This window comes from Podarcis raffonei, chromosome 11, assembly GCF_027172205.1.
Source record: "Podarcis raffonei isolate rPodRaf1 chromosome 11, rPodRaf1.pri, whole genome shotgun sequence".
NCBI classification, from domain to species: Eukaryota; Metazoa; Chordata; class Lepidosauria; order Squamata; family Lacertidae; genus Podarcis; species Podarcis raffonei.
The window spans coordinates 26,739,908-26,747,437 of record NC_070612.1 but is presented as its reverse complement, the minus strand read 5'-3'; the positions used below and the strand labels follow the sequence as shown (position 1 = coordinate 26,747,437).

Here is a 7,530-nt window from a genome sequence, read left to right as displayed (position 1 = left end):
AGCTTACACAATTCTGGCAATGCGCTGTCTTCCAAAGTAGCTGTAATCTCACATTAGAACTGCAGACGAGAAAGAGGGTGATTCTGCTACAAACAGAGAATCTTTTGGCATTAATTCAATTTTAGATCCATGCACTGTGCAGGGATCAAACTGTAAAAAGAAAAGCCTATAACCATAGTCACCTTGGGGGCTGTGCTCAGCTGCTAAATACTTCTCTTTAATGAGATGCAAGAGTAACCAAAACTGATTTCTATTTATGGTGTTTATACATTGCCCAAATAGCCATATCCTTGGGGCAGTTCACAAATTCATTTACCTGTAATGAGATGGATATTCAATTCATATGACTTTTTATTCTTGTTCTACAGCATGATCCTGTTCTATGCTAGGATTCTCAAATGTGAAGCAAATCTCTCTAGAAGACATAAGCTATTGGCAAGGGGTGTGCAAATTCTTCAAGCGCCTGTTTGTGGACATCCACATTTTAGCCAAAGGTGTGACCACACATTTGTTGAATTGATAGAGATATTGGCCACTGGCACCACCTCATATTTTAATGGACTTTCTGGTTCAGTTCAGAAATGCATGCATGAGTCTGTCAATCAGCTTGCTACTGGGGCTAGGGACCAGAATGGCTCCTTTTTTGTTTAACAGCTCCATGCTAGGCAAAAAATCCTTTTTAGAATAGCAATGTGATATTAGGGGAAGTCTCAACTAATAGATTCCTGTCTCAGTGTCGTAAAGTCTTGTTCTGGAAGGAGAAATATTTATCTGACTGATTGGATACGTACCTGGCTCAACTTCTAAAAAGCCATCAGCTCCTTTAGAGCTCTTCTTATTTCCCCCAGTAAGGAGAGGACAATTAGCTATGGACTCTACTGTCCTAAGCTGCTCTTGACACTCAGAACTGAAGCAGTAAGTACAGGGACCATCTGCACTGGTTTTATTTTTCACAAGTTGCAAGTGCAGCTGAAATAACTGAGCTACCACAAATAACAGTACAAATACAAAAATGGATAGGAGATATGAAGTTGCCCTGGGCAATGAGCTGGAGGCTAGGAACACAGGGATTTGAAAACAGGGCTTACCTAGAAGATCCTGAACATAGAGCCTTCCAAATCAATCCCCACAGTATAACTATGGTGCTGCCTATAATAGCTGGATTACAGAATGTTTCTGAGAGGTGTGTTTGGACCCTGTATGACTTTTATGTTGTATTTCAAACCCTGATCAATATGGGAAGCAAACACCTCAGAAAGTGGGATATATTCTAACATGGCATGTCCATTGGATGGTAGAGGCATTAACATACAGATAAAACTGATAACAGGTTTCAGGTTCAGATGTGTGCAATTAATTGAGTATTAACATGTTTAATTTACTGTTCATGGCATCTATACCTAAATGAAAACTTGGAGGAGATATATTCCGTATCCTAGGATCCCCTGGGACTCCCTTGGTTTCTGCTGATTTTACATTGTATCACACAATATCACAACAGCTGCAAGAATTGTGTTTCTGGTAATGTGACTACTGATTGTTATTCTCCCCCCCCCCCATGCAAGCTGCAGTATTTCCTCATCAAGAGAAACAATCATTCTTCTATAAAAAGGTAAAGGGACCCCTGACCATTAGGTCCAGTCACGGACAACTCTGAGGTTGCGGCGCTCATCTCGCTTTATTGGCCAAGGGAGCCGGCGTACAGCTTCTGGGTCATGTGGCCAGCATGACTAAGCCGCTTCTGGCGAACCAGAGCAGTGCACGGAAATGCCGTTTACCTTCCCACCAGAGTGGTACCTATTTATCTACTTGCACTTTGATGTACTTTCGAACTGCTAGGTTGGCAGGAGCTGGGACCGAACAACAGGAGCTCACCCCATCGCGGGGATTCGAACCGCCGACCTTCTGATTAGCAAGCCTAGGCTCTGTGGTTTAGACCACAGTGCCACCCACATCCCTTCATTCTTCTATACTCCTTAGCAATTTTTTTGTCTCAATTTTCTTAAAGTTAGCACTGGAATTCCTGTTTACAGTATGCATGTATGTCTATAATCAACCACGCCATGATGGCACTGTGGTCTTCGGTTTAACCCGAAATACATAGTCAAGTTTCATATTTTAACTTCTGTACCACACAGCTGCCACTGGTAATGCCCTAACGTGTTATTTTAAGTAAAGAAGACGCAAACAGTATAACACTGAATTATGTCAGATATTGTGCAGACTGCCTGTTTCCTATGGAAAGTATGATTATTCATCTTTCCTGTTTTAGGCCTGGCTGGCTACGGTGGCCATGCCATACAAAGTTCAACTAATGAGTTCATCTCCTACACTGCAAATTGTGTAATTACTCTGTGAGGCTTAGGGACAATTAAATGCAAACTTTGGGCCTGCTTTTCCATTAGATTCTAATCAGCTCATGCACAGGCAGTTCAATCCTGCTTTCTGATGTTAGGTGTGGGAAGGTGGGTGTGGTTTGGGGAAAATAGCCCCATAGGCCAAATGGGCAAGTTTGCCACCCCTACATTAGAGCAGTACTCAGACTAGCCTCAGTCTAGTGGTGTTATATATCCCTATGTAATAGATGAGTATAGTCTTTGTACATGGTGGATATCCTTGCCATGCAGGTTAGTTGTACCTCTCCTCTACCTGAGATATACTGATGATATTGGGGGAGTTCATGTGTTGAAAGATGTGGAAGTGGTCACAGGGCCATACAGGCAAGTCCCACCACCACCCTCTCTCCATGTCCATGCATTCACACAAGGTGAGGAGTTATATTTGTATACCAATGTATGTGCAAAGAGCTTTTTTGCATGAAGATGAAGCCTGAGTGTGCTGTGCTCACTCCTCATGTTGATAAACTCTATGCGTGTACATAGGTATGAAAGCCCATTCTGAAAGGACAACAGGGGAGCATAGTGGTGGCCCTGGCAGCAGCCAAAGGGCTTGCTCATGTTCCTCTATGGTCCCCTCTACACCTTCTCTTCAAATTTGGAGGTGATCATGATCATCCAGACTCATGGACAGGAGCAGATAGAAACACGGAGCTTTGGGATAACATTTCAGCCTCAAAGGGCACTCACCTACTGACCTTACAAGTAGCCATTCTGGAACAAAGAAATACCAAAGGGAAATTCAAGTGTGAGCAATTTATGAGAAAATTCGTATTATGAATTTTTATCCCACTACTGTATATATACCTTGTTAATGGTCACCATGGGCTCACCCACACTTTTGCGTGATCTGTATTTTGATTGTAGTGTGTACCAATGAATTCTCCAGGTTCAAGAGCTTTTCTTCTTGTTCCAGGGCTATGCCTTGCAAAAACCTGATCTAACTTATTGAATTGGATCTCATCAGGTACATGGAAAATCCAAAGAGAGATTTTATTTAGCTGAGCTTCAATTCAACAAGTAAGATAAGATTTTCACAAGGCACAGCCATGGAACAACAAGAAAAGCTCTTGGACCTAGGGGAAATAATAGCTGCTCACCGCTTTCCTGGTGGATGACGGTTGCGGCCCCCAGCTCTTGGCCCACTTACCCACTGGCCTAGGCACACACATTTGCCAGCAGTTGGAAGGGAATACCCCTCAGCTGGCAGGATCTTTGGGGCAGTCTTCCCGCCCAAAAAGGTATTTTCAAATGGGCCAATCAGTAGTCCCTCCTGGAGGGCAGTACCTCAGTGGCTGGCTGGCCACTGGCTGCTGCCTTGTCCGGCTGGGCAGTAAGGGAATAATCGGTACACAATACAATCAAAATACAGGTCAAGCAAAAGTGTGGATGAGCCCTAAAGCTATTTTACTGTTACATAATTGCAACTGTTCTTTCCTTTGTTTCCCTCTGTCTTCCCTCCTCTCACTTTCCCCTCCCTCCAAATATATTATTAAAATAATTTATACACCGCCTATCATTTCAAGAAGCAATACCAAGATCATTCTCAAATAACAAGTATGCAACCAAAGTATAAAGTATAGCTGGCTGTAATTAATATAAAGAGTGAAATACAATTATATCTAAACATCAGAACAGCCATAATTAAAATGTGTAATAAACTAGTCAAATAAAACAGCATAGAAGTTCTAAAATAGTGCAATTGCAAGAAATATCTATGTGTGATGGATATATAAAATTCAGTATGACATTTCATGCATGTGATGGAAGTGAACCCTAGGCCAAATTTGATGCCATAATAAATTTGTTAGTCCTTAAAATGCCACAAGATTATTCATTGTTAAAATAATATTGATCTCTCACAGATGTAAATCCAAATTCCTTGACCAATCAACAGTATAAATGTAATCTCATTTTGTTAATATCTCCATTTCCTACAGGGTTGTTAATAGCAAACACGTCTGCTTCAGACTACTGCTTTGGGAAGTAGGAACAGCCCAGATGTGCTGCAAGTTATGTCTCTGCAGGCTGAAGAAGAAAAGAATGCTGCAGTTAGCATTCAGAAAGTTATCTCTCCAGTAGGAACAACTTTCTGTATGAAGACTTGCATTCTATACAAACTGGTAGCTTGAAAGAACACCCCCAGCCATCACACACCAGGAAAGGTTCCTGCTCACCACTAATGAGTTGATTCTCTTCCAATCATGTCTTTGAGGCTTTCAGCAGATGTCACCTCATGAATACATTGACTGCATCAGGGGTTTGCAAGCACAACTACAGCACAACTTCTGCACATGATTTCGCTTCCAGAAAATCTAACAGTATACATACAAGGTGGTATGTGAATAGTCATGTTTTCCCCATAGAGTTGTTGTAAGTGAATCACATTCATGAATAGCTGTCATCGAAACATAATCAGCTCGGAAAAAGATGCACTGTATACAGAAACTATTTCTCTATAACGTTTTTTGGGTTGTATACAGGTAAGTTCTATATGGTATAGGTCCATTAATTTCAGTGAGAACTGAGTTGGATTCAACCTATTTTTTCTAGTTTCTCTTGGTTCCAATTGTTTAAGCATATAAATGAATATGAATAAACTATTAGACTCAAACCAGACTTATCCATTACCAAGTGTGCTATGCATGGTAATCAAATTTCCTTTTTTCTTCATTATTTAATTCGGTATTCTGTTCTTGTTTTCACTTAGGAGAAAGGGAAGACTTGACTCCATCATGGGCTGAGCAATTTCCAGCTGCTTGGCCCCACGCACTTGCCTCAAAGGAAATTCAGTGGGTTCTGCTGCCTAATAGGCAGAGGTCAAAGCTCAGCACCAGAGAAGACCAAGGAGGAGGGCTCAACATGCCAAATGAATAATCCTGGCACGATGATATTTCTGTTACAAACCTGAATGTAATTTTTAGGCTGAAAATCCCTTGTAATCCCTTGAGAACCTGTCAGAGCTATATAGCATAAACATCCTAAATAAGTAAATAATCAAACTTACAAGTTTGCAGTGTTGGGTTTCTGATTTTCTTAAGATGTAGATTGCAACATATACATCTGGATATGAACAATAGTATATTATGAATGATACACTGACTGATTGAGAAGGGTTGAAATAGTCAGCATTGGAGGAGGAGTGGAGCTTAGTTTGAACCCTAAACTCCCAGATTCGACTCCTAGCTACTATGACCATGTAATGTTATACAGTGGACCTTCTGGATATGAATTTACAGTGGTGCCCCGCAAGACGAATGCCTCGCAAGACGGAAAACTCGCTAGACGAAAGAGTTTTCCGTTTTGGAGGTGCTTCGCAAAACGAATTTCCTATGGGCTTGCTTCGCAAGACGAAAATGTCTTGCGAGTTCCTGCGGGTTTTTTTTCCTCCCCCCCCCTTATTCTAAGCCGCTAAGCCGCTTATCCGATAAGCCGCTAAAAGCCGCTAAAAGCCGCTAATAGCGCTAATCCACTAATCCGTCAATGGGCTTGCTTCGCAAGATGAAAAAACCGCTAGACGAAGAGACTCGCAGAACGGATTCTTTTCGTCTTGCGAGGCACCACTGTAATTCATTCCGGGGGTCCATATGTACCCCAAAAAGTCCGCATCTAGAGGCACCGCTTCTGCACACGTGCACGGCACGATAGAGCGTTTCTGCACATGCACACGCTGCAAAACCCGGAAGTATACACTTCCGGGTTTGCCGCGTTCACAACCCGGAAGTTATGTTACCTGAAGGTAACGTAACCCGAGGGTCTACTGTACTAGCAAAAGAATTGGGGTACATTAAAACACCCACATGGAGATAAATGCAATTACAAAACACCCACCCCACCCACCCTTCCAATCTTCCATAGACATGTTTGTTTGTTTACTACTGTCTTTTTATCCTACCTTTCAGACAATAATTGCTTCTCAAAGTGGCCCCACATCAGTTAAAACATTAAGGCGCGCACCCCCCCCCCCAATCTGGCTTACAAACTAAAAACACAAGACATACAAAGAAAGTGGAGGGGAATATGTGGAGGAGGGAGATTAGTTATTCAGTACAATACAAAACGGTAAGCTGTGAGTGGGCATTTTCAGGCCGGGCTTCCCTTGCTGGTGTTCTTGTTCAAATAACAGTTGATGGCTCTTGTTTTTTTGCCTGATGCATGGGGGCCAGGGATTGCGCACAACCCACTTAATTCTGCAGTTGCAGAGCAACAGGCACTTGCAGTTGAGTGTTCTTTCAGACAGCTGCTGTTTTTCCTGCTTACAGATGGGGCCAAGTTGGTTATCTCCTTATTTTGAAGTTTCTCCTGGAGGCAGAGGCAGCAACCACCCTGACTCCAAAATTCTAAGGTAGTTGATTAATTAAAATGTTTTACGTTGATCGACCATCTTTACACTGACAAATCTGTATTATGTGACACCCCCACCTCCGAGCTAAATTATTTTAGAGGCCTGAATTGTTTCTGGTTGATTGCTTTATATTTCATTATGCTGTTTTCATTTTCATTCTTTTAATAATGTATGGATTTTCCTCCTGAAATCTATGTGTGGATGAAGATTAGGTTTGGATTTAAAACAACAGCAATACCCAGTATTGTCTAATTAAATACTTGGTTTTGATATTCAAAATACAGTTGATATTTTGAGAAGATTTAGTGAAAAAACATTCCCCCTCGACCATTAATCCGCACCATTGATCATTTTGAAATGTTGCCATGAGTCAAGATAAGTATATAGATTGTTCATTGCAATACTATCAGCATGGAGTATGCTTTAATGCCAACCATATAGCTCATACTGTATCAGTTTAGGTGGCCTCCCTCTTACCCAACTGCCACCCCAAGGCTACTGAAAAACCATCTTCTCCTGGGAGAAAGGACAGAAGAGTCTGGAGAGTTGATAGTCATCCATCTCTAGATGAAGTGTCCTCTCCAGTGGCCACCACAGAGGCATTCACAGAGAACTATCATGCCCTGAAGGAAAGAACACAGCAGTTTGGAGAGCTGCCAACCATCCAGACAGTGGCCTCTCTCTCCATCAAAGGGTATTACACAGCTACATAAGAATGCAACTCTTAAAAGGTAAAGGGACCCCTGACCATTAGGTCCAGTCGTGGCCGACTCTGGGGTTGCAGCACTC

The 7,530-nt window shown here is 42.0% G+C and overlaps 1 long non-coding RNA gene across 1 annotated transcript; it reads left to right on the top strand.

Annotated features, from left to right (window-relative positions):
• Positions 1-249: 249 nt before the first annotated feature.
• LOC128423556 (uncharacterized) lies at positions 250-5,366 on the top strand. Its single transcript, XR_008332796.1, has 3 exons — positions 250-442; positions 4,337-4,717; positions 5,107-5,366. It is a non-coding gene; the product is annotated as an uncharacterized LOC128423556 (long non-coding RNA).
• The last annotated feature ends 2,164 nt before the right edge of the window (positions 5,367-7,530 follow it).